Raw genomic sequence first — 26,447 nt, 5'->3', positions numbered from 1 at the left:
AACTTGGTATTCTTTTTCCCTCCGTTATATTTATTTATTCAGTATCCGTTGAAGGCTAACAAGTAGGAAGATAAAGAAGACTATGTTGTTTGTTTTTTGTTTATTATCCATATGACAAGGCCATTCTGTACCTCGTTAGAAGTAAAAAAAAAAGTGTGTGTGGGGTGGGTGGAAACAGTAAAACATGAGCCACAGTCTTATGATGAAGGACACAGAAGTTTTATATCCAAATCTCCCTTCTAGTGTGTGTGTGTGTGTGTGTGTGTGTGTGCGCGCGCGCGCGCGCGCGCACACACGCATGTGTGTTTAATCTCTCACATCCTGTGTTCAGTGTTCAGGAAAATAGTAGCTTAATGGAGTGCTCATAAGTCTTTCTCACGTAGTTAATAGCAAAATCACCAGGGCCATAGAGCTTAAATATTAGCAATTTGGTTCCGTTTATAATTTCCAGACAAGGACGGTATACTGCCACACTTCAGCTACGTTAACAGGACAAAGTCCTGGAGTTGTACAAACAGGTGAATTTGTTCCATACGGGATGGGGAGGTGACCCGGAGCTTTGGCGAAAAGAAGGCTGCCTGGCCTAGGGCATTTCTGGGAGACACCTGTGTCCCAGTCGTAAGCCATCAGGCTGGATCTCTGTGCTGCAGAAGCATCAGTGTGCATATGCGTGTTGTCAACCCCACACGTGCCGAGCTCCTGGTGTGGGAAGAGCCGGGATAGCTTAGCTTGCAGTACAGAGAATTATTTGGAATTGATGTCATGAGAGAGTCAGAATCACTGAACAGTCGACATTTGGAAAACTAAAAAAAAATACAAATGCAAAAGAACTTAGCCCCATAAGGCCAAAATGTTACTTTGGATTCATCTTTGTCTTATTAGCACAGAGAGTTTAGGATGAACAGCAGAAATGTACCCCAGGAGCCGAGGCAGGACCGTGAAGCAGACCCAGAGAGAAAATTTACGATACACGCAAGCGAAGTCATAGTTAAATGGGCAGAGTTGGGGAGTACGGTAGACCCCCGCCCCCCAGCCTCATCCCTGGTTTCCCTTCCTGCGGGGTCAGTTACCCGCCGTCTCTTATGTGGTCGCGTTGGTGCACCTGCTGACCCGGTGTCAGAAGGTCGGTGCCTCGTGCCTCGCGGGGTCACAACACCGGCAACCTTCACCTCGCCTCATCCGCGCGCATGTTGTCTTCTCCCCTCATCGCAACACGGAGGGTGAGTCCAGAACAATAAGATGTTCTGAAGAGAGACGGGGCGGCAGGGTGGCTCAGTCGGTTAAGCGTCCGACTTTGGCTCAGGTCATGATTTCATGGTGGGTTCTGTGTCTCCCTCTCTCTGCCCCTCCCCCCCAAAATAAATATTAAAAAAAGGAGAGATTTTTGAGAGGCAGTCACATAACTTTGACTACAGTATATTATTAGAATTGTTGTGTTGTATTCTGAGTTATCGTTACTCTCTTCTGCGCCTGTTCATCAGTTACCCCGGTGTATGTAGGGTTCACTACCATTTGTGGTTTCAGGCATCTGCTGGGGGGTTCGCGAAGCATCTCCCCAACAGAACAGGGGGGACCCCTGTCTCAAGCCGGGGCTGTAGAAGGGGAGAGCAGAAAGTGGAGAAACCTGAATTAGTTAAAGCGCGAAACACAGCCACGTGGAAAGCCGAGGGAGGCGGGGGAATCGTAGACGGTTCAAAACAGCGCCATCAACTGAACTATAAAGCCATAAAGCCGGAAGGTAGTCACAGTTTGTCATGTGGGAAAAATACCGTCTCAGCCAAACACTCTGACTGTTTAGGTCCGTAGTGGAAACAAAACGATAGCATATTATGAGGACAACTAGTTTGGACGTGGCTTCACTTAAAGTTTGCGCGAAGGTCTTTTCATGATGATTGCGTCCGCCGACAGCTTCTCAGGTCATGTCCGCCAGGTTATGTGATAATTATGTTGATTGAAAGTCTCCTTGAATGACTGACAAGAAGCAGATACTCGAATGTATCAAATTGGCATTAAGTGCCATCAATAAGCATATGCATCAGCTTCAAAACACAATGAATCCAGTCACATCCAAATTAACAAGAGACTGTTTAGTTTTATGAATGTACAACATATGTACTGATATTTTATATATATATATGATATATAACATATTCCGTGTTGGTTTTATATATATAAAAATATATAATGACATGCGTATTTTGTAATATACAACTTACATGTATGTTGATATTTTATATATATGAAATACATAGTTTGTACATATAAAACATATACAAAATAAAAATTATACAAAATGATAGCGTTCATATGTAAATACACAAATATATATCAGCATGTATATAATTTATATGTATCGCTATACTTTAAGCATATAAATTATGTAAATATATATGCATATATTTTTACATATGTATACATAATTTACTTTCTATTGGGAAACCTATCTTTCTGAAGTTGTTTTAGTATATGTGCTGACAAAGTGAGCATTTTGTGAAGATTTGTATTCAATTTTTTAAAAAGCTTATTTATTTTTGAGAGAAAGAGACAGAGTGCCAGCAGGGGAGGAGCAGAGAGAGGGAGTCACAGAATCCGAAGCAGGCTCCCGGCTCCGAGCTGTCAGCACAGAGCCCCACGCGGGGCTTGAACCCACAAACTGTGAGATCACGAGCTGAGCTCGAGTCGGATCCTCAACTGACTGAGCCACCCAGGTGCCCCTGCATTTTATTAAAAAAAAATTTTTTTTAAATGTTTACTCACTTTTGAGAGACAGAGCATGAGTGTGGGAGGGGCAGAGAGAGAGGGAGACGCAGAATCCGAAGCAGGCTCCAGGCTCTGAGCTGTCAGCACAGAGCCCCATGCGGGGCTGGAACCCACCAACAATGAGATCATGACCTGAGCCAAAGTCGGACAGTTAACCAACTGAGCCGCCCAGGCGCCCCCGTGGAGGTTTTGAAAAGACAGAAAGTAGTGTGCATTCCGTAATACCATAACCGAGTTAGTAAAAAATTCAAATGTGCCGTTTATATTGACAAAATTGGATTGCTACAATTCTGTCGCGCTCCATCTTTCCAAGATACGGGTTTCCCTTGTCTGTATTTTGGAGTTTCCCTGGTCTGTGTTTTGCACGTAGCGTAAGGATGAGATGCCTAGAAAGGCAACCAGGAACCCCCCAGCAGACCACACCTGTTCCCAGTGGTGGTCGTAGCAAGTGGCCACCTGTGGTGGCTGAGTCAGGGGCTCTCACCTGAGATGCTCACCTGGGCAGGTTAGATTGCAACATGCACCTCCCCTTCCTCCTCTCCTCCTCCCCTCCTCCTCTGCTCTGATATCCTTTCAGACCTGCTGGAGTTTGCAAGGACTGTTGTCCTCTCTTCAAATTAAGAACAGGGTTCAAGTAGACACTCTGTAAGTTTTTTTGCTATTTCGGTTTGTTTTCTCCGTTTTTTGGTGTGGGGGACAGCATGCAGTGACTCTAGAAACCTGTACGTTCTTATCCACTTTTAATCCGGGGAATATAACAATGTGCTTACACGACTATTAAATTGCCTGTATCAAATACAATGTATACTTTGTCGGGATATCCGTGATAAAAGGAGAAAGTCATTTAGAGCCACCGTTTTTGTTAAGACTTGAAAGAAACTGAGCAAACGTGGGCATTCCCTTATTGACATGGGTAGAAATGGAGTCACAAGGAGCTTCTGGGATTGATCCAGCCTGCACACAGCTGGTCAGTACTTTAAAAAAATTGTTTTTAACGTTTATTTATTTTTGAGACAGAGAGAGACAGAGCATGAATGGGGGAGGGTCAGAGAGAGAGGGAGACACAGAATCTGAAACAGGCTCCAGGCTCTGAGTGGTCAGCACACAGCCGGACGCAGGGCTCGAACTCACGGACGGCGAGATCATGACCTGAGCCGAAGTCAGACGCTTAACCGACTGAACCACCCAGGCGCCCCCTTTTTTTTTAAAATTTTTTTTAACTGGTCAGTACTTTTAAACACTTGTTACCAAATGAAGGTGAACTAGGTGAAGCTTTGGACCTTGGTATATTTCTGTTTACAGACTCATCATAGGGGTTCACAGAACAAAGCACCCGATGTCCAATGACCGTGTCCCAGCCCATTTTTCTTATCTGTGCAGCAGAAATTTAACAGGGTAAATTGTGTTGATGACAGGTGTCAAGGGAGGAAGCAGCAGATGTAAAAAAAAAAAAAATCTCTAAAATGGGAAGCAACACTTGTTAACGTGGAGACAACCTTTTACCGTCACCCAAGTTTAGAGATAAGCAGAGGGTCCTAGGGGCAAAAAGAGCTCTTGTCACACTGAGGGCTTTGCATGACCTCTGTACGTTCCCCAACCCGGAGGTGACCCACTGAAATCTCTTTGTTTTTTAAAATGAAATCTGATTAACACACATCCTGTTAGTTTCAGGATCACAGCATTGATCCGAAATTCTGGATATTACTCAGGGGTCCCCGCACCACACTGTCACAATATCATTGACAATATTCCCTGTGCTATGCTTTTCATCTCCGTGACTTGGATTTTATTTATTTATTTTTTAAATTGTTTAAATGTTTATTTCTTTTGAGAGAGAGAAAGAGACAGAACACAAGTGTGGGAGGGGCAGAGAGAGAGGGAGACACAGAATCCAAAGCAGGCTCCAGGCTCTCAGATGTCAGCACAGAGCCCAACGCGGGGTTCAAACCCACGAACCGTGAGATCGTGACCTGAGCCGAAGTCAGATGCTTAACCAACGGAGCCGCCCAGGTGCCCCTCACAGGCAGTCTCTTAAACACGGGGAAATCTGTATGCTTATGTCGACTCATCCGTATCCGAGAGCAGATGGACCCCAGGGGAAACCGGGATCAGGGTAAGAAGTGACTGGCTTGCAGGCTGAGCCTGGTACGTTTTGGGTGATGGTTTGTGGTAATGTGCACCCGAGGGGCCCGGAGAGCCCTAGCGCCCCAGCCTTCGCAGAGATGCTTTGTGAGTACCTGAGGATTCATTACCGTTGGACACGCACCTCCACCTCTGTGTCGGGGACCCTGCGTGTTCTGTACGAAGATCAGCAGCCCCGAGCTCCGCATACAGCTCTCTCTTTCTGCTTCAGACGCTCGCGATTTTCGCACGATGCTTTCATGCAGAAGCACTGGAAACGAATCCTCTGTCATTTCAGTGAGAGGCATCTTAAAATTGTAATTTTGTTGTTCCTGCTTTTATCCAGCGGGGCTCTGATGCCACCGGATTAGGGGCTGATTTTTCCACTGGATGGAAAATTTCAGTTGTAGGAAGCTGGCCGACCCGCCCCCTGGGTTACGGTGCTCATCCCTTCATGCTTATAGGTTGACTGATTGGATGCAATATAACCTTTTTTATTTTTTTTTTCCTTTAGGACATTTTTGCAATAGTGTTTTCATTTTTTTTTAATTAAAAATTTTTTAATGTTTATTTATTTTTGAGAGAGACAGAGCACGAGCAGGGGAGAGACTGTGAGAGTAAGACACAGAATCTGAAGCAGGCTCCAGGGTCTGGGCTGTCAGCACAGAGCCCAATGTGGGGCTCGAACCCACGAACCATGAGATCATGACCTGAGCCAAAGTCTGACGCTTAACTGACTGAGACATCCAGGCGCCCTTCCTAATTTTTTTTTTAAGTTAGTTTATTTTGAGACACAGAGAGACCACGAACAGGGGAGGGGCAGAGACAAAGAGAGAATCCCAAGCACAGAACCTGATGCAGGGATCAAACTCCTGAACTGTGAGATCATGACCTGAGCCGAAGTCGGACGATTAAGCGACTGAGCCACCCAGGCGCCCCAATACTGTTTTTGTTTTTAATAATAAACTTTAGGGGTGCCTGGGTGGCTCAGTCAGTTAAGTGTCCGACTTCAGCTCCAGTCATGATGCCTCATTCGTGGGTTTGAACCACATCAGGCTCTGTGCTGACAATGCGTAGCCTGCTTGGGATTCTCTCTCTCTCCCTCTCTCTCTCTCTCTCTCTCTCTCCTCTCTCTGTGCCTCCTGCATTCAGGCTGTCTCTCTCTCTCTCTCTCTCAAATAAAACAAACATTAAAAAAGTGACCTCATGCTCTTAACCCATGATGTGGGTTTTGGTATAAAATTTTAATAGGCATGTCGGTGGTTGTCACTTAAATACATCTTAAGAATTCTTCTTTTTTGAATTCTGGTGACTGGGTCCCCTTTATGAATAACACATAAGCATATGGTAGCCTTTTCAAGGAGGTGTGTTTTTTAAGGTATACAAGTGAGATGGAATGATTAATCATATTGGCATGTGTCTTATCTATTGTAAACTCTGATATTATCCTAACCTGAGAGCACAAAATCCACATTCTCAGCTTCTAGCGCTTACTGTGTGGTCATGTCCCCGAACCAAAACTCTGTAACCATTAAACACGGACTCCCCACTCTGAAGCCCAGTCCCTCATGACACCTGTCAAACTTTCTGTCTCTCAATTTGACTATTCTACGTTCCTCATATAAGTGGAATCATAGAATATTTGTCATTTTGTGTCTGGCATTTTTCACTTACCACAATGTCTTCAAGGTTCATCCCTGCTGTGACATATGCCACAATTTCCATTTTAAGACTCAGTGATACTCCATTGTATGTACACACCACATTTTCTTTGCCCATTAGTTGAGATGGCTTTATTTTTATTAGAGAGGAGGAAAATAAAATATACATTCCTTTCTGTGCTTGCACTGTTGATAAGGAAGAGAAGCCGTGTACTGATTTTTTATCAATATATATACTTTCCTACCATTTCTGCATTAGCTCTTTTTTATTTAATTTATTATTTAATTTACATCCAAGTCACTTAGCATGGTGCAGCAATGATTTCAGGAGTAGATTCCTTAATGCTCATTATCCATTCTGCCCAGCCCCCCTCCCACAGCCCCTCCAGTAACCCTGTGTTTGTTCTCTGTATTTAACAGTCTCTTCTTCTGTTTTGTCCCCTCCTTGTTTTTATATTATTTTGCTTCCCTTCCATTATGTTCATGTGTTTTGTATCTTAATGTCCTCATATGAGTGAAGTCATATGATATTGTCTTTCTCTGTCTAAATTCGCATAGCATAATACCCTCCAGTTCCATCCACGTAGTTGCAAATGGCAACATTTCATTCATTTTGATTGCCGAGTAATACTCCATTGTGTGTGTATGTGTATGTGTGTGTGTATATATATATATATATATATATATATATATACACACACATTTTCTTTTATCCATTTTCTTTATCCATTCATCCATCGATGGCCATTTGGGCTCTTTCCATACTTTGGCTATTGTGGATAGTGCTGCTATAAACATGGGGGTGCATGTGTCCCTTCGAAACAGCACACCTGTATCCCGTGGATAAGTGCCTAGTAGTGCAGTTGCTGGGTCGTAGGGTAGTTCTATTTTTAGTTTTTTGAGGAACCTCCACACTGTTTTCCAGAGTGGCTGCACCAGCTTGCATTCCCACCAACAATGCAAAACAGATCCTCTTTCTTCGCATCCTCGCCAACATCTGTTGTTGCCTGAGTTGTTAATGTTAGCCATTCTGACAGGTGTGAGGTGGTATCTCATTGTGATTTTGATTTGTATTTCCCTGATGATGAGTGGTGTTGAGCATTTTTTCATGTGCCTGTTCGCCATCTGGATGTCTTCTGTGGAGAAGTGTCTATTCATGTCTTTTGCCCATTTCTTGACTGGAGTGTTTGTTTTTTGGGTGTTGAGTTTGACAAGTTCTTTATAGATTTTGGATACTAACCCTTTATCTGATACGTCATTTGCAAATATTTTCTCCCATTCTGTCGGTTGCCTTTTAGTTTTGCTGATTGTTTCCTTCGCTATGCAGAAGCTTTTTATTTTGATGAGATCCCAGTAGTTCATTTTTGCTTTTGTTTCCCTTGCCTCTGGAGACGTGTTGAGTAAAAAGTTGCTGCGGGCAAGATCAAAGAGGTTTTTGCCTGCTTTCCCCTCGAGGATTTTCATGGCTTCCTGTCTTCCATTTAGGCCTTTCATCCATTTTGAGTTTATTTTTGTGTATGGGGTAAGAAAGTGGTCCAGGTTCATTCTTCTCCATGTCGGTGTCCAGTGTTCCCAGCACCACTTGCTGAAGAGACTATCTTTATTCCATTGGATATTCTTTCCTGCTTTGTCAAAGATTAGCTGGCCATACATTTGTGGGTCCATTTCTGGGTTCTCTATTCTGTTCCATTGATCTGAGTGTCTGTTCTTGTGCCAGTACCATACTGTCTTGATGATTATAGCTTTGTAGTATAGCTTGAAGTCTGGGATAGTGATGCCTCCTGCTTTGGTTTTCTTTTTCAAGATTGCTTTGACTATTTGGGGTCTTTTCTGGTGCCATACAAATTTTAGGATTGTTTGTTCTAGCTCTGTGAGTAGGATTTTCCAAAATCTCTGTAACCTGAGACTGCATATTCTGGAGAACGCCCTTGGAAAACAAGGATACTGAGAAAATGATAATAGTTTTAGGCGTGGTCAAGATACAATGGCTATGTTAAAAAAAAAAAAAGAGTCCTGGGGCGCCTGGGTGGCTCAGTTGGTTAAGCGTCCTACTTCAGCCCAAGTCTTGATCTCACGGTGCGGGAATTTGAGCCCCGCATTGGGCTCCGTGCTGACAGCTCGGCACCTAGGACCTGCTTCAGATTCTGTGTCTCCCACTCTCTCTGCCCCTCCCCTGCTCACGTTCTCTCTCTGTCTCAAAAATAATGTGTAATGTTTATTTATTTTTCTTAGTATCCTCATTTTCCAAGTCGTAAAAGTAAAAAAAAAAAATGATTTTTTAATATTTTGCTAACTCACACAAGGGCTATGCCTGACACCAGGTTGGTTTGCGTTTTGAATTTCTTTTCATCGATCTGCCTCCCGCCCTTTACTCTTCATTGCAAAGTCTCGTTGAAGAAACTGCTATTTCTATGTATCCTATGGGAAAGTAGGTTATGGCATCAGCAAAATGTAGTACTCAAGTTATTTTTAAAGGAACATGGGCGTTCTCCGGCATACGCAGTCTCAGGTTACAGGCTCCTTATGGGGTGAGCTCGAGTGGCCTGAGGAAGTGTCCCCAGCCCCCAAAGAGGAGGCTGCATGAATACAGCTAGGTGTGTGTGTGTGGGGGAGGGGGTGGGTAGGGGGCTCTGTGGGTTTCCTACACCTCCCGTTTTCCGGTTCCCAACAAACTCAGAGTGTGGACGAGAGTCTGTGAGAAAGAGAGTTCCAAGGTAGCCTTTGCTTCATCATTCAACACACACACAAACACACACGTGCAATTTTTCCCTTGCCGACTCCCACTCAACCAGATGAAAAAGGAGCGATGTCACGGACACATCTGTAGCCGGCCATTCTTACGGGTTTATTTTATCCCTTTTCCCCCCACCACCTTTATTGAGACGTGATTCGCTGTGTGTAAGTGTAAGGGGTGCCTGTTGATTTGAAATACTTTTAAGTTGCAGCATGATTACCAACACAGAGTAAGCTCAGTTCCCATCTGGTCACCTAGTTACCGTTTCTTTTTTGGTGGACAGATATTTAAGATTTAGTCTCAACAGTTTTCAAGTATAGAATGCATTATTGTTCCCTATGCATACAATATTGTGGACTAGATTTGCATAAACATTCACCTCCTAACTGGATATTTAGCCTCTGCTACCAGCATTCCCCCCCCCACCATTCCCTCCCTCCCGACCCCCCCCTTCCTCCCCTTCACCCCTGGGAACCACACTCTACTCTCCCGTCCTAACGTTATCTCATCCTTCACTGTAATAGTAACATAGGGCCTTTGCAGAAATGGCTGCATGTTTGAAAGTTACATATTACATGTGCAACTTGTAAAGCGAAATGAAAGGAATGACTCACCCACCTTTCAGAAGGATGGTTGTGCTGGAAGGAGCCGGGTGTGCCCCACGCACTGGTGTGTACATGTGTGTGCATGTGTGTGTGCGCTTAACAAATGCAAACTTCTGTAACGTACGTGATAGTAGGTAGAAGATCATGCCGGTTGATTAGAAAAAGGATGCGTTGAAGTGACAAGACTTGTAGGATACTTAAAACACGACTCGATGAACTTATATGTTGCGGGAATACATCTCTCTTACAAAGATTTATTGCCCTTGGCACCATTGATACTGGGGCTGGATAATTCTTTGTTGCACATGACTTCCCTGAGTGTGGTTGATGTTTCCCTGGATCCCTGGCCTCCAGCGTCTAGATGTATATCTCCTCCCAGCTGTGACCATCAAAAATGTCTCCAGATGTTGCCAGATGTCCCCTGGGGGTTAAAATCCCTCCCATTTAAGAACCTGTATCACCAAATGAGGTGTGCCCATGCCAGATTTTACACAGGGGATTTCATTCTCTTTGGGGTTTTGGTGGCCTTTTAGGTGTGCTGGGCGTGACCAGAAAAACGGGGACAAACAGGACAATGAGAGGCCATATCCATGTGTTCCTTGAAGCTTTTTCGTAACAAGAATAGACTGTATGAGTTGTATCCGTGGTAATGAGAATTAGGTTGATGTTTGGGGACAGCCATGATAAAGCACTTTATCAAAAAGGAACATAGAACTGATGTTTGTAAGTGAGAGTTTTGTAGAAAATAAAAAGAATAAAGAAAATGCTTGATAGGCATCGTTGAGAACAGAGGACAGAACAAAATGCAGCTAGCTTATCTAACACTGGGCAGAGCCATCTTGCAAATGGAAACACTTTAGGTGGGAAGACGGTATGCTGTGCCGTGGATTCACACGAACGGGCGAGTGCCCTCACTCGTTTACAACTCACATCCGTGGAAAACACACGCACAAAAATGTGCTGCGCAGAAAATTAAATCTAAGACCCACGGAAGATGGTGTTGTATTTTCTGAGCCGTTACATTGATTGGTTAAAATTAGATTCTCCAACAAAATAAGAGGTTTTAATAACGTGTGAGTGAATACGAGATGAATTTGTGTGGAAAAATGTGTGTTGAAGAGAGGTCGTTATCAGCCTCAGGGATTCACAATTCGTGTCACCAACCCGGGAGATTGCAGACGTAAGATTTGTCATAAGTGTCTTTATCATGGGTTATCTTGTGTGATCGTTTTAAATTTCTATAAGACATAGCCGCCTTTTACATTCTCATGATAAAAAGATTCGGTAAAGCCAGTTGCTTTTATTCGGATAGTAATAAAACAGCAGTGTGTTGCTACATTTCATTTCAAGTCCACATACCTAGTTTCTAAAAGTCTGAATGATACACAGCTGGTTCTTCACAGTTTAATTCTGTGACGTTGGGATGTGGGGGTATGCGCCGGTCTTTTTTGGTACATATTTCAGCATTTACGTTTGCTACGATAAGTATTTCATTGCCTTCATTGCATAGTTCCTAAATGTCTACCTTTTTCCTTGTCTCCATGTTTAAAACTTGGGTTATATTTTTGAAAGGCTGATGCCACGCGTAAACTATTCAAAGTGACTAATGCCGCAGTTTTACAGTAAGTTGTTGGTTCCACGAGGAAAGAAGCAAATAAACGAGGCTCCGAGAAAATACAAGAGAAAAGGGAAAGTCCATTTACTATGCAGAATTTGATGTCTGGAGACAAATTACTCCCACCTACAATTTGGTTCCAGTGTGTGGGGTGTGTGTGTGTGTGTGTGTGTGTGTGTGTCTGAGACAGAGAGAGCAGTTTTCTCCTTCTGTTTGCTCCATATTTAACACTAGAAATTCAAGGAAAAACACCCTGAATCCAACCGTATCATTTTACAAATAAACCAAACGTTGTGGATTGAATTGTGTCTCCCAAAATGATACAGTGAGGTCCTAACACGCAGCACCTCCCAAGGTGACCTTATTTGGAACAAAGTTCTTTGCAGATGTAGTTAAGAGGAGATCAGTCACACGGCCCCTGGGTGGCTCAGTCGGTTAAGTGTCCAACTTTGGCTCACGTCAGTGGAGTACGTATTCTACAAGGCGTGCCCATCAAACATTCCCAAAAGAGGATGGAAACACAGACCTTAGGAATTTGGAGTCTTACATTGCACTAGAATCCCACGGGTCATGGGTTTGATCCCCACATTGGGCTCTGTGCTGACAGCTCAGAGCCTGGAGCCTGCTTCGGATTCTGTGTCTCCCTCTCTCTCTGCCCCTCCCCCATTCGCACTCCGTCTCTCTCTCTCTCTCTCTCTCTCTCTCTCTCTCAAAAATGAATAAACATTTAAAGAAATTTGTTTTAAATAAAGAGGAGATCAGTGACATCCTGATCATACTGGTCTTGATCCAGTATGACACCTGTCCATCTCAGAGGGGAACACGCTGTGTGCAGCACAGGCACACAGTGAGAAAACAAAGTGAAGATTCAGACAGACCCACGGGGAGCACACAGCCATGGGACGGTGGGGGGCAGAGATTGGAGCAAGGCATCCACAAGCCAAGGGAACCCCAACTATTGCCAGCAGCCACCTGAACTTGGAAGAGGCAGGACCCTCTTCCTTGGGATCCTTCAGAGCAGCGTGGTCCTGCTAACATCTTGATTCTGGAATTTTGGCCTCCAGAACCTTGATGAGAGAATAAATTAAACCAGTAGACTTGTCGCACTTTGTCACTGTAGTGCTAGGAATCCCGCCAAGATTCGGGGCTGTCCCACCCTACGGGAAACAGCCATCTGGGGTAGAGCCTGATGAAGGGCAGACCCCTGGCGCAGTCTCTCCCTGCTTCTCTGACACATTCTGGCAGTGGTGGGGAGGACACTTGTCCTCCACGGTCACCTCTGTGTCATCAGCTTTTTAGAGATGGCACCACATCCTATCACAGCCCCCACGCATTCTGGGAAGGGGTGACGGTCCCCTACTTAATTACAGCCCTTTGGAGGCAAGCAGTGGGCCTTCATACTCCTCAACTGTAAAATGAGTGGGTTGGACCGATCCCCAGGTCCTTTCCAACTAATTCTGCCTGATTCCAGAGCCATGATCATTGTAATTAAGACTCTTGACTTGAATACTGCTCATTTTAAACCGTGATTAGTGATACACATGCTCCGTGTATTTTCCGAATAAACTTCATTGTGACCTGGTTAAATGGCAGATCCAAGTGGGGCGAGGGGGTGGGCAAGTAGAAATTGTGAAATTTGGAGCAAGCCCAGAGGTATTGACACACTGAACAATGTCTAGATGATCAAAGATCTGGCTAGATCATAAAAAGCACAGAGCAGCACTTAGGGTAGAAAGTCTAAATGGCACCAAAATAAAACTTGGGACGTGGGTATGATTTGTCACATTCTGTCTCTGCCTCTGTCTTGCCACTGTGTCTGACTGCTAGGACATATTGACTCCAACATGGGTTTTCTCCAGCATCTTTTCAACTTCTGGTCATGGCATATAAACACTTGGGCCGAAGAGCAGCCTTGTGTGTTTTCCGTGCTTCTATGGAGGAGCTGACCCCCAGTCTAGTTCGTGCCTTTTTTTTTCCCTTGGGGAAAGTGTTCTCTATATTTACGAAGCAGAATGGGGAGTTCTTTAATCTCTCAATTGGTGTGATTGTCAGAACCTTTTGAACCGTTACCATATGTTTCATTCATCGAGGAATGACGATGCGTTGGACTTGCCTTGGGGAAGGAACACCCGGCAGCTCGCTCACGGACTGTGTGGTCTGGTGGCGGCTAGAGACACACATGTCAGCTGATGATGAAGTGTATGCAGCATCATCCCTTTAATAAGAAGTGGCTCAGTTGATGCTATGGGGCTAGGAGGACATGACACGGGGGTTCCTGATAGGGGATGCTCCCTTAGGGTTGGCTTCATGAGAGGTCTTCCAAAGGAAATGCAACCTCCCAGTTGAGAGCGGGTTGAAACAACCTGAGGAAATAGTAGGGGAGAGACCGATTTTGGAGCCTGACGTGTGCTCTAAACCCTGGGCTGTGAAGGAGGGACAGTGTTTCCCAAACCTCTGTACCAGCGTCCCCTGCAAGGCAGTGTCCCACCCAGGAGAGGTTCTGAGCCAGTAGATCCACAATGGAACCCACATGAACTTGCTGCTCCTCCTCTAGGGGGTCACACTCTGAAAACCACAGCATTCGAGTCTTTTTCAGGTTCTTTGGCCACGAACAGCCTGTTTAGTTTTTGACTCTCCCGTCCTGTTTTTGGTTTCTCCTGTGGTGGAAGGTGGCATGAATACGTCTGGGTCTGGTGGTTTGCTTCTGACAGTGAATCTCGCTGCACTGATTTCCACCTTGCCTTTGTGTTCGGGCTCCTGGTGAGTTCAATCTCACGTGTATTTATTGGGCATTTACCATGTGCTATGGACTGTGCAGGATGTAAAGATTAATAATCACCACCATAAAAACTCATTGTTATTCCCCTACGCTTCCAAATGCTTGGCTCATACTTGAAAACACTTGAAGGCAGCCAGTGGTTTCTCATGTGAGGGATGCAAGGGCACATTCTCTCTCAAAAGAAGGTCTTGTCACTCCAGGCTGGGTGCAGCTATTTTCGCTTCAGAGACTGAGAAACCAGGAACGGAGCTTCATTCGTTCATTCATTCATTCATTCACTCATCCATCCATCCATCCATCCATCCATCCATTTGATAACCATGAATGCACAAGTCAACAGGCTAGATCATGCAAGACATAGAAACATAGATAGGATTCAATTCCTGATCCTGGTGAGATCACCATCCCAGTGGAGAAGACAACAGGATCAGTGGAGTACGTATTCTACAAGGCGTGCCCATCAAACATCCCCGAAAGAGGATGAAAACCCAGACCTTAGGAATTTGGAATCTTACATTCCACTAGAATCTTACGTGGCATGTGTACCACTTGGGACAGGTTGTTATTTGTCTACATTACCTTAAGCACAGCTGAAAACTGCAACTGTTTATTACCGCCTAGATTTTCTGGAAGTCAGGCGTTCAGGAGCCACACAGCTCGGTGGTTCTGGCTCACGGTCTTGGCATACTGCGCTTCATTTGGAGGCTGGGCTGGAAGTTTCACGAAGGCATTGGAGAATCTCACTCGTGTGTTTGTCAGCAGGTGGCTTTGTTCTTTGCCACACAGGCCACTCCCTAGGGCTAGTCACACAAACTTGGTGGCTGGCTTTCTCGAGTTGGGGAGGAGCGAGAGCCAATGAGAGGGAGGGACCCTAAGATGAAAGCCGTTGTCTTTTCTACCTTGATCTTGGAAGTGGCTCATTATCAGATCTGCGTGCACACCGTTGAAACCTGGCACCACGTGCATGGGGACAGCGAGACGGCGTTCGGACAGGGAGGCAGGGACCATTGACGGCTATCTTGGGAGCTAGATTGTCCAAGAAACTTTTACCAAAGAGGTTGCTTATGATCTGTGTCTCAGGATCATTGGGGTTTTGTCTGAAGAGTAGAAGAGAGAGAGAGTAAACGTGTGTGTGCCAGAAGTGTTGGATAAAGGCACTTCTCAAATGATAACATGCATGTGACATCGTGTGCCAGTTGACAGATGCACTTGAATGAGTGGGTTGAGTGTCATTTCCAGTGCAAGGGGTTGTATCGGACGACTGCGTTGAAATCACGGGCGCCTGGGTGGCTCCGTCGGTTAAGCATCCGAATTCGGCTCAGATCATGATCTCACGGTCCATGAGTTCGAGCCCCGCGTCAGACTCTGTGCCGATGGCTCAGAGCCCGGAGCCTGCTTCGGATTCTGTGTCTCCCTCTCTCTCTGCCCCTCCCCGCTCACCCTCTATCTCTCTTTGTATCAAAAATGAATAAACATTAAAAATTAAAAAAAAAAAGAAATTGAAATGAGAGCATCCAGGTGGTGGAACTCAATGGGAAAGCCGATCGATGTTACTCTGTCAGCTGTTGGAGGAGCTCTGCTATTGTTTTTGCCGAAGTGAATCATTTACGGAATGTCAGTTTTAAGGGGGCGGATATGATGGGGGCAGGTAGCGGCCGAGATGGAGGTTGAGGGAATGAGGCTAGTAGAGGAAATGGAGATCCGGGGGGGGGGGGGGTGGGGGGGTGGGTGTGACACTGGGAAAATGAAACCATGGCGTGGGATGGCTACCTATTGCAGAGACAACAAAACCATGGAGTAGCTATGAGACGCTGGGGTTGTGTTTCAGGTCCTTTAATTCAGGGAAGGGAGAGGCTTCCTGAACTTGGGACAAGTCAGTCCTGCCAGAAAGTGCACAGATCTGTGAGACTGGCAGAGAACAGGCTCTTGGATGGTGCTTATAAGGTAATGGATGGACTTAAAAATGGACTTTTCTGGCCTCCACAGTGTCTGGAACATAGTGTTTTTCTTTCTGAAAGCCGGTCCGCCATAGGCACCATCAAGACCTTCTCCGCCATTCTCATCTTTCCATAGTACCTACTTGATGTCCTGACACATCGTACCTTGAGAAGAAGAGCTCTTCATAAGACCCATGGCTCTGTTTCCTCTCGCGTCTCTTCTGCCGTCTTTTCTGACCGCGCACCTGGACTCCGTGGCTTTGCCCAGGTGGCCACCGCGGGGGTGAGTCTTCAACAGAGCCAGCGTCCTCCCGGGACTTTCTCCGTAGACTCTGACGTGTTCATTGTCCCAGTTTCTAAACGCTGTCCCCTTGGCTCCCCTCTACTGCCTTCCTGTGCCTTTAGTGAACTTTGCGGTATCTTCTCTGCATTTTCTGCATTTTCTCATCCTGCTTCTTCAGCTACTACTGTTGCTCCAGGCTGTCCCACGTAGCTTTGCATCTGTTCGTGATTCAACCATAGTTTCCACCTGGGACACCCCTGGGTTTCTATTCTCTGCTCTGACGTCACTCTCAAGCTCCATCTTGCTCTCACGGTCGTCTCTTTTGAGGACAACTTTGTGCATACTGCCAAAAGCCGAGTTCGGTGTGTCCAAATTCAGCCCATCGTCTTTCTTGCCAAGCTTGCTCTGTTCCCTGCCTTTTTGTTTTCCCGGACTCAGTCCCTCATCCTGCACTTTGCATCCCGTCTCTCTGGTCTGCCTGGTGTAATACACTTTCCAGGTCTCCTTACCTCCTTGGCTGGGGTACGTCTCCACTGTCCACAGCCATGTTCTCTCTTTAGTCTTGCTACTTTACTAATGTCCTATGGCTGTTCACACTCTCCCATCTATTTTGTCTTCCTGCTCCACCTTCCTAAATAATAGGTTGCATCAGAGGACTGTCCAGTCCGGAAACTGTGCTCAAGCCCACGTTTTTGTCCATTCCCTGTCCCGGCCATGTTCACTTTGTGGCCTCTCCTCCCTGGTATGTAATGTTCCATCCAGGCTGATAATCGCAGGGATTCACTGCACCTGTTCCTTGCTTTCTTGCTGTCATTCTCATGTTCTCCTTCAACCTGGGGTACTTGTGTATTCCCCTCTACCACACCGGTTGGGAAAACCACTCCTGTGTTTCCCCTTTACTCACACACTCAATACTTCCTGTCTCCAGGTATATGGTCCCCCCCCCCCCAAGCACTGAGCCATTGTCTGTGACACCTGCAGGATGTGTCCTACAATTCAGTTCAATTTGACCCAAACTGAAGTCAGCACAGACCCCACAGGTTAAGGGCTCAGTCCCACAAGACTTGTCTCCACTGCAGATGTCAATTGTAAGCAATAGGTCCCTAGGTTACCCACAACTTTCTTCCAACTTGGCTACAGATCAGAGGTTCCCAGAATCCCCTCCTTGGATTATATCATTTACTAGAACAGCTCACAGAATTTGGAGAAACATTTCTTTAATGTCTTCCAGTTTATTTTATAATAAAGGAGATGATAAAGGATACAGAGGAACAGCCAGATGAAGAGATAACATAGGATGAGGTCTGTGAGGGTCCTGAAGCAGGAGCTGTGTCCTCATGGAGTTGGGATGCACCACACTCCCAGCCGTGGATGGACGCACCCATCCAGAAGCTCCCTGAACTGTGTACTTTTCAGATTTTATGGAGGCTTCTTCATGTACGTATGACCAATCTTTAACTCAGTCTCCAGCCCCTTCCTCTTCCCAGAGCATGGAGGGGGGCTGAACATTCCAAGCTTCCAACCATGACTTGGTTTTCCTGCCGACCAGCTCTCATTTAGAAGCTATGTTGAGCCCACCAAGTGTTGCCTCATTAGAACAAAAGACACTCCTACTGCCTAAGAAGTTCCAAGCTAATTAGGAGCTTGGTATGAGAAATCAGAGTCGTAGATCAAATGTTACAACAAGGATGCTCTTAGTGATCTAGGAATCGCAGGGGTTTTAGGAGTTCTGTGCCAGGAGCCAGAGGCAGAGCCCAATGCGTTTTTTTTACCTAGTATGTCACACATATCCATGCTTTGTCCATCACACGAGGCTGGGATTCTCTCTGCTCACTTTCTTCTCTGACTTTGGCGTGCATTACACACACTCGTTTCTGGTACTCAATTTCTCCCAGAGGAGCCAGGTCACCTAATGCTTCCTGGCTGTGTGGGGCTGACTTGTTCACGTTCCGGTTTTCTCATCTGTAAGAGAGTAATGTGGAGAGCGCCTGCATCTAGAGGTGTCTGCGAGATGAAGAAGTTACTGAAGCACGTGACGTACCTTGAAATACAGGTGCATCCTAAGGCAGGCTCTTCGTATCACTTATGATTGACCTTTCGTTCCTCCTTCTGCGTCTAGAATGTCTTACAAAGGATGGCTTCGTGTTACTTAGAATAAACCCCAAATTCCTTTTACTGACCTATTTGGCTTTACACAGTGAGCCTCCTGCCCACCTCCCCAGCTCCATGGCATAGCCTTCTCTGATTACCACCCTGCTGGTATACCAGTTGGCTCTTGATTTTGTGATCCAACCAAGTGCGGACCAAATTAGGACATTGCCTCTACGCTTCCCCTGCCTAGAACACCCTTCCCTCTTCCCACTTAAAGTGGGTCACATGCTCTAGTGTCTTCATATTTAGCCCATGCTTACTTCCTTCTTGGTGCTTCCTCAAATTGGAAGGCATTTTTATTTTTTGCCCACTAAGGTGTGTTTTAAAGTGTTCCTGTCTTCCCTTAAACGTGTGTCTTTTGGTGAGTCCCACTCAGATGAGACCCTCATTGGGTGTTTGTTGAAGAAATGAGTAGACACTCTGTGGATATGCACTGAGTGGATGACAAAAGTCAAAGATGGCACTTCGAAGACAAGCGTTAACAAGCCAGCCATCATGGGTTCTTAGACAGCATGGCGTCAAACCAGAGACAGTATGAGAGAACATTTTTTCTATAAAAAACATTTTTTTAAAATGTTTATTTATTTTTGAGTGAGATAGAGAGAGGGAGACAGATCGCAAGTGGGGGAGGGGCAGAGAGAGAGGGAGACACAGAATCCGAAGCAGGCTCCAGGCTCTGAGCCATCAGCACAGAGCCCGACGCAGGGCTGGAACCCATGAACTGTGAGATCATGGCCTGAGCTCAAATCAGATACTTAACTGACTGAGCTACCCAGGCACCCTGAACATGTTTTTTTTTTCTTAGAGTTTATTTTAATTTGTTTTGAGAGACAAAGAGTGAGCAGGGGAGGGGCAGAGAGAGGGAGAGAGAGGATCCCAAGCAGGCTCTGTGGTGTCAGCATAGAGTCCGATGTGGGGCTTGAACCCATGAACTGTGAGATCATGACCTGAGTCCAAATAAAGAATTGGACACTAAGGCGACTGAGCCCCCCATGTGCCCCAAGAACATCTTTGATCATTTAACCTATTTGTTGTAGATGGAAGTTAGTCTCCCACCGAAGGGGAAAACGGTTCTACCTCGATTATTGAGCTTGTAAATTAGCATGATTTACTGAAAATGTGTGGTTTATGCCACACACTTCTGTGATTTATTTCTAGATGTCTTTTTATCTTAAAAAAAATTTTTTTTTTGCCAGTATGCATGTCCTTCGACTTTTCGGAATTGTTTTTCTGTATTTTTTTAAAGACAGCGTCAGAGAAAGGCTTCAGGTTTCCCATTCCAGTCCATGCCTGGAAAATTAAGAGCAATAAATTTTCGGAATCTAAAGGATTTTGGAGCTTAATCATTTAATGTCTTACAGGAAAGCTATAAATCCACCGGGCTCAGAAGTCTCTTCTGCTTGCAGGATAGAGGAGTCGAGGACTTTTTTAATTTTGTTGTAAAGGTTTGGGTCCAAATTAGCAATGTGGGCAAGAAACGAATTCCTTGAGAGTTCATCGGAATTGTGGGTTGACTCAGCAAAAGTCGAATTGGGTAAAATTGATTATATGTATTTTAAGTTATTTTTTAAATTCTGAAGAGAAATTTTCCTCTTCGTTGTTTTTTACTCGGCTTTCAGAACGCTAAAAATTAAACAATCTGAACATTGTATAAAACCGGGAGCAAATCCAAAGCAGAAACAGATGTTTTATTAAATATGCATCTTTACAAAACTGGATATAATTTGGAAGATTGTTCTGTTTCAGGGATGGGAGGTAAAATTTGGGGGAGATAAATGAGGTCACTTACATTAATTTGAACATTTAGGTACACATCCAGAAATATCCAGGATGACCCCCTGATACCTAAACAGACGTTTTCTTCTTATGTGAGCATCCTTTTTTTTTTTTTTTATAGCTACCCAAGAAATGAAAACCCCTCATTGTTCTTTCAGAAATTCAGCAGGTCACTGCAACTCAAAACAAAATTACTTAATTTTGAATGAATAAGCGTAGGATTGAAAAAAAATTTAGGGGCGCCTGGATGGCTCAGTCAGTGGAGCACCTTCTTCCTCCTCCTTCCCATGGGCTGGACTCTGACAAATATGGCCGTTGTCGCCCTCCTCTCTCAAGGTCCTCTACTGTGCCAGCTCCTAAGATTTTCTTACAGCTGTCATCTCCGCTGAACCTGCCAACATCTATTCCTTAATTGCCGGTCCGTGAGGTCATGCAGTTATTTATGAGTCCTTGCTCTGAGTATGCCCCCTCCTTCATGAGAAGTCAGGCTCATTGAGGATAGGGGCTGTCCCGTGCATCTTTGGAATTCCTTTTCTGACTTCCTGTCTCATTCGTGGTTTGCACTCAAAAAACACTTGTGGAATGAAATGACAGGATCTCTAGACAATATTTATTGCAAGTTATTTAGGTACGAGGGAATAAAATCCCATCAGTACCCTCTTGGAATGTCAAACGTATATGAATGCCAACTTTTATGAAGATGTTTATATCTTTCTATCTTATTTTCTAGGTATTTTTTTGACCTACTACGCGGGGTGAATTGGAATGGCTTTGAAGATCTTCATGAACCCCCAAATCTTCAGTTGTAAAGATGAAAGTACATGGAGAGGCCTCCTTGAAACATTATCCTAGTGTGGAATGAATCCTTCTTCTGTCCGGACCTGATATTCCTCAGAAGGTCTGTATGCTTTGACTGATGCACTCTCTGTATGCTAAGATTCTATCAACATGATACAATAATTTTATGAATAGGAAATGATACATTTACATAGTACAAATTATATTAAATTATTTACATATTGTAAATTATATTGAATTGCATATTATATATATGTGTTAACAAACTATAATATTGCTAATATATTAACAACTCATAAATATTGCTTTAGTTAGTGCCTCCTGTGTGCTCTTGGTTGGGGTAGATTCTTGTGACACATCGCTTACATACAACACCCAGTGTTCATCCCAACAGGTGCCGTCCTCAATCTTCCCCTTTCCTCCGCAACCCCCATCAGCCCTCAGTTTGTTCTCTGTATTTCAGAATCTCTTATGGTTTGCCTTCCTCTGTTTGAAACTGTTTTTCCCCTCCCTCCCCTCTTCTGTTAAGTTTCTCAAGTTCCACATGAGTGAAAACATATGATATCTGTCTTTCTCTGACTGACTTATCTCACTCAGCATAATCCCCTCCAGTTCCACCTACGTTGCTGCAAATGAGTGCCTCCTCTTTTTAATTCACCTTGACTATTTGGAAACTGTCATCACAGGCCATATATTATTATAATTAAAAGTTTCTTCTCTAGGGGCATCCGGCTGGCTCAGTGGGAAGAATATGCGGTTCTTGGTCTTGGGGTCATGGGTTCACACCCCACATTGGGTGTAGAGATTACTAAAAAAAAAACTTAAAACAAAAGATTCCATTTTTTAAAAATACTTATTTATGTTTGAGAGAGAGAGAGACAGAGTGCAAGTAGGGGAGGGGCAGAGAGAGAGGGAGACACAGAATCTGAAGCGGGCTCCAGGCTCTGAGCTGTCAGCACAGAGCCCCACATAGGGTTCAAACTCATAAACTGTGAGATCATGACCTGAGCTGAAGTCGGGTGCCTAACTAACTGAGCTACCCAGGCACCCCAAGAGTGGGATGTTTAACCAACTGAGCCACCCAGGTGCCCCCAAAAGATTCTTTTCTATATCAATGAATACATGTTAAGTACACTGTAAGTCTTTACAAATGATAAGTATATAGTAGGGTATACTTTTTGTGTCAAAACCTAGATCATAGGGGCGCTTGGGTGGCTCAGTTGGTTAAGCACCTGACTTCGGCTCAGGTCATGTTCTCACGGTTTGTGATTTCGAGCCCTGCCTCGGGCTCTGTGCTGACAGCTTGGAGCCTGGAGCCTGCTTCGGATTCTGTGTCTCCCTCTCTCATGTGTCTCCCTCCCATGCTCATGCTCTGTCTCTCTCTGTCAATAATAAATAAATACATAATTATAAATAATAATAATTATAAATAATAATATAATATAATATATATAATATAATATAATATAATATAATAATAAATAAATAATAAATAAATGTTAAAAATATTTTAATCTTAAATAAGAAGTATTTTAATCTAGAGAATATATTCTTTAACCTTTGATATATGCTATAAGGCACATGACTATATGTTTTTTAAGTTTATTTTGAAAGAGAGAGATCCAGAGAGAATGTGAGTGGGGGAGGGGCAGAAGGAGAGGGAGAGAGAGAATCCCAAGCAGGCTCCACACTGTCAGCACAGAGCCCGATGCTGGGCTGGAACCTTGAGATCGTGACCTGAGCTGAAGTCAGACGCTTCGCCAACTGAGCCACCCAGGCGCTCTGGCATATGACTAGACCTTATAATTTAGCTTCAGATACACAAAGTAAGCCATATCGCATCACGCCCCACAGTCACCTTTATAGCAGAAAACAAAGGGAAAAACAAAGGAGCATTGGAATGTGAGTGTGTTGATGACCTACATTCTCCCTTGATTTCAAAGGTTAGCCCCAAGTGTCATAACCATATGGGTATAATAATTTTTTTTTCATGTTTATTTTTGAGAGAGAGAGAGAGAGACAGAGAGAGAACATGAACAGGGGAGGATCAGAGAGAGAGGGAGACACAGAATCCGAAGCAGGCTCCAGGAGAGCTGTCAGCACAGAGCCCGACGCAGGGCTCGAACCCACAAACCACAAGATCGTGACCTGAGCCGAAGTCGAACGCTCAACCGACTGAGCCACCCAGGTGCCCTGCCATATGGGTATAATAAAGGGCCCTGCCTGTCTCTCGGGCTCATCAGGATTTGGGCGTTTCTTTACAGAAACCAATCTGGGAGTGTGTCACATTGTGGGTTCACACATCACAGGTTATCCTCGAAGAAGAAACTTAAAGATATTTGGGATGTATTTAACCTTGCAAAGCAGGAAAGGTACTGCAGTCTGCACTCAGGATGGAGGGTAGGTCCCAGCAAGAGAGAGACGGGGGACAATGAGAGGGAGGGGAGACATTTTTCCTGTACAGTCCTCTTAGGCAGAGTGAGCATGCATGAAAGAATTCTTTCCAGTGATATGGCATCAGGGACATGACCACACAGGAAGCACTAGATGCTGAGAATGTGGATTTTGTGCTCTCAGATTAGCGTAATGTCGGATTTTACAATAAATAAGACACATGCCAACGTGATTAATCATTCCATCTCACTTGTATACCTTAAAAAACACACCGACAACATAAAGCAAACCCAGAAACAAAACTCAACCTTAAAATAATAATTAAGGAATATTTTTCTCTACCCCATTACAAGAAAAAAAGATAGGGGCGCCTGGGTGACTCAGTCAGTTAAGCAACTGACTTCGGCTCAGGGCATGATCTCACGGTTCATGAGTTCGAGCCCCACGTCAGGCTGTGTGCTGACAGCTCAGAGCCTGGAGCCTGCTTCGGATTCTGTCTCCCTCTCTCTGCCCCTCCCCTGCTTGTGCTCTGTCTCTCCCTTTCAAAAATAAGTAAATATTAAAAAAAAATATTAAAAAGAAGAAAAAATATGTATGGCCCATGAGATACTAGTGTTTGTAGAACTTTCCGGAAGCACGTATAAATATACATTGTGATTGCGTACTTAACACTTGCTTGGAGTCGAGAGCCTAGATACGATGTGTGATCAGGTGAAATACAAACAAGGCCAATTTCTATGTTGTAATATTAATGATACGATGCGAGAATGGCCAGTATTCAGTGAGCGTCTACTGGGTGTCTGTCACTTATGCATTATGAGGTTATCTTGGGTATTGATATCACATAGCCTCCTTTTCACTGATGAAAACCATTGGAGGTGTAGATTCCCACAGTGTGGAGTGAGGACGTGGGAGAGAAAAGATGTCCATTGTCCCACCTGACTCGTGTAGCAAGGTATAGAGAAGGCACACTGCCTCGTTTAAGTCCACCCCTACCTTTTACAGCTCCATGCTCCTGGGCTAGTTGGCTAATACTCCTCTAAGTCACCTTTTTCAACTAATGGTGATGATGCCCTTCCTTACCTTCTATGCTTGTTGAGACAATAAAATGAGTCAGTATATACAGCAGTCGGGATATGCAATGTTGACCCACTATATATGGGGTGGCTACTATTTCATTCGTTGACGATGCAGCTTGATATTGTAAAGCGTGTGGTCTTTGATGTCTAGGTAGACTCAGCCCTCCCTCCCAGCTGATGAGCTGTGTGACTCTGCATGTGAATATCGGTGTTTCTTCTTCTTTAAAAAACATTTTAATATCTGTTTTTGAGAGAGAGAAAGACAGAGTGCAAATGGGGAAGGGACAGAGAGAGGGAGACAGAATCCAAAGCCGACTCCAGGCTTTGTGCTGTCAGCACAGAGTTTTACGTGAGGCTCGAACTCACAGACTATGAGATTGTGACCTGAGCCAAAGTTGCACGCTCAACCGACTGAGCCACCCAGGCACCCCTCAGTTTCTTAACTGTAAACAGATGTGATAATAGTACCCCGCACGGCTATGGCAGGGTCAGCTGTGATGAATGCAATTATGATTGTTGTTCCATACAAATTCATTCTCACAAATATATTTTAATCAACAGTATTCATGAAACACATATTAATAACTGGATGTGTTGTTATGAGTAATCAGAACATAATTAAAATATGACCCTGCCTTCCTACGGTTTAATAACGTGCTGGCTTGTTTCCTTTGAAACCCAAAGACCTCATTTGCTTGGTACTCCTATTCTTCCAGCGTGGGGGTAACCTGAGAAGTGCATCCAACGATGTATTCCCGTTTTCCGCTTACTCCCCTTTCTAGAGCTAGAAAATGGTGAGCACCTCCGTGGCCGTGTCAACTCACTGTCCTGTCAAACTGCCCACAAGGAGCTACCTTCCCTTGTTGCGGTCCTCAGCTGGACCTCAGCTGTTAATTTGAAGGAGCAGTGTTGTGTGAGAGTCACCCTTTAAAGAGAAGATTCCATGTTGAGTTGACAAGAATAATGCTGACTGCTCCCAGGATGCACACTGCTCAAATAGACACTAGGTTTGTCACAGTGGAGCCAAGTGGCCATGAGCATGTTGGGTCCTTCCCATCCCCAAGCACACATGAGCACGTTGGGTCCTTCCCATCCCCAAGCACACATGAGCACGTTGGGTCCTTCCCATCCCCAAGCACACATGAGCACGTTGGGTCCTTCCCATCCCCAAGCACACATGAGCACGTTGGGTCCTTCCCATCCCCAAGCACACATGAGCACGTTGGGTCCTTCCCATCCCCAAGCGCACATGACCATGTTGGGTCCTTCCCATCCTGACCCGCTGCTGTCGGGGACGAACACGCTGTGCAGGGCTGTTTATTCCTGTAAATAAACCGTTTCTAAAACATTGACTCTTCCCCCAAACTGAATTTTCCAAGGATTGAAAACGTCTTGATTTGAATAAGCTAGGTCTCACATAGACACGCACTGAATGGACTGTCATTGTCAGTGGAGGTGGAACAGAGCCCACGCGAATGCAGGTGAACCGGGCCCTGGAAACCTCAGTCTTTCTCCATTGATTGTAAATCGCCAGGCTGCGTGAGGACCAGGGTGTCTCCACGTGGAATCTGTATTTAGCCACGCCCGTGTCGATGCCCATCGTGAGTAGGAGCTTGACTTACTAAGGAACTTAGTTCATGACCCGCTAGTTGTTGGAACAACCCAAAAGACAGGTTGTGTGAGCAATATCCTGTTGGCTTTGAAGCAGGCACACCCATCTCTCTTACTGAGGGGACCAATGTATCTTCTTCTTG

General features: G+C 44.8%; 1 protein-coding gene across 1 annotated transcript in view; it reads left to right on the top strand.

Moving 5' to 3' along the window:
* Positions 1-22,475, top strand: part of LOC128311516 (basic proline-rich protein-like) — a 53,213-nt gene extending 30,738 nt beyond the window's left edge. Inside the window, exon 9 of the mRNA XM_053201954.1 lies at positions 21,153-22,475. The gene's annotated coding sequence lies outside the window, so the exon portion shown is untranslated. The remainder of the gene's footprint in view (positions 1-21,152) is intronic.
* Positions 22,476-26,447: the final 3,972 nt, after the last annotated feature.

This window comes from Acinonyx jubatus, chromosome X (genome assembly GCF_027475565.1).
Source record: "Acinonyx jubatus isolate Ajub_Pintada_27869175 chromosome X, VMU_Ajub_asm_v1.0, whole genome shotgun sequence".
In the NCBI taxonomy this organism is placed as follows: Eukaryota; Metazoa; Chordata; class Mammalia; order Carnivora; family Felidae; genus Acinonyx; species Acinonyx jubatus.
This window is presented reverse-complemented; position numbering and strand designations above follow the sequence as displayed.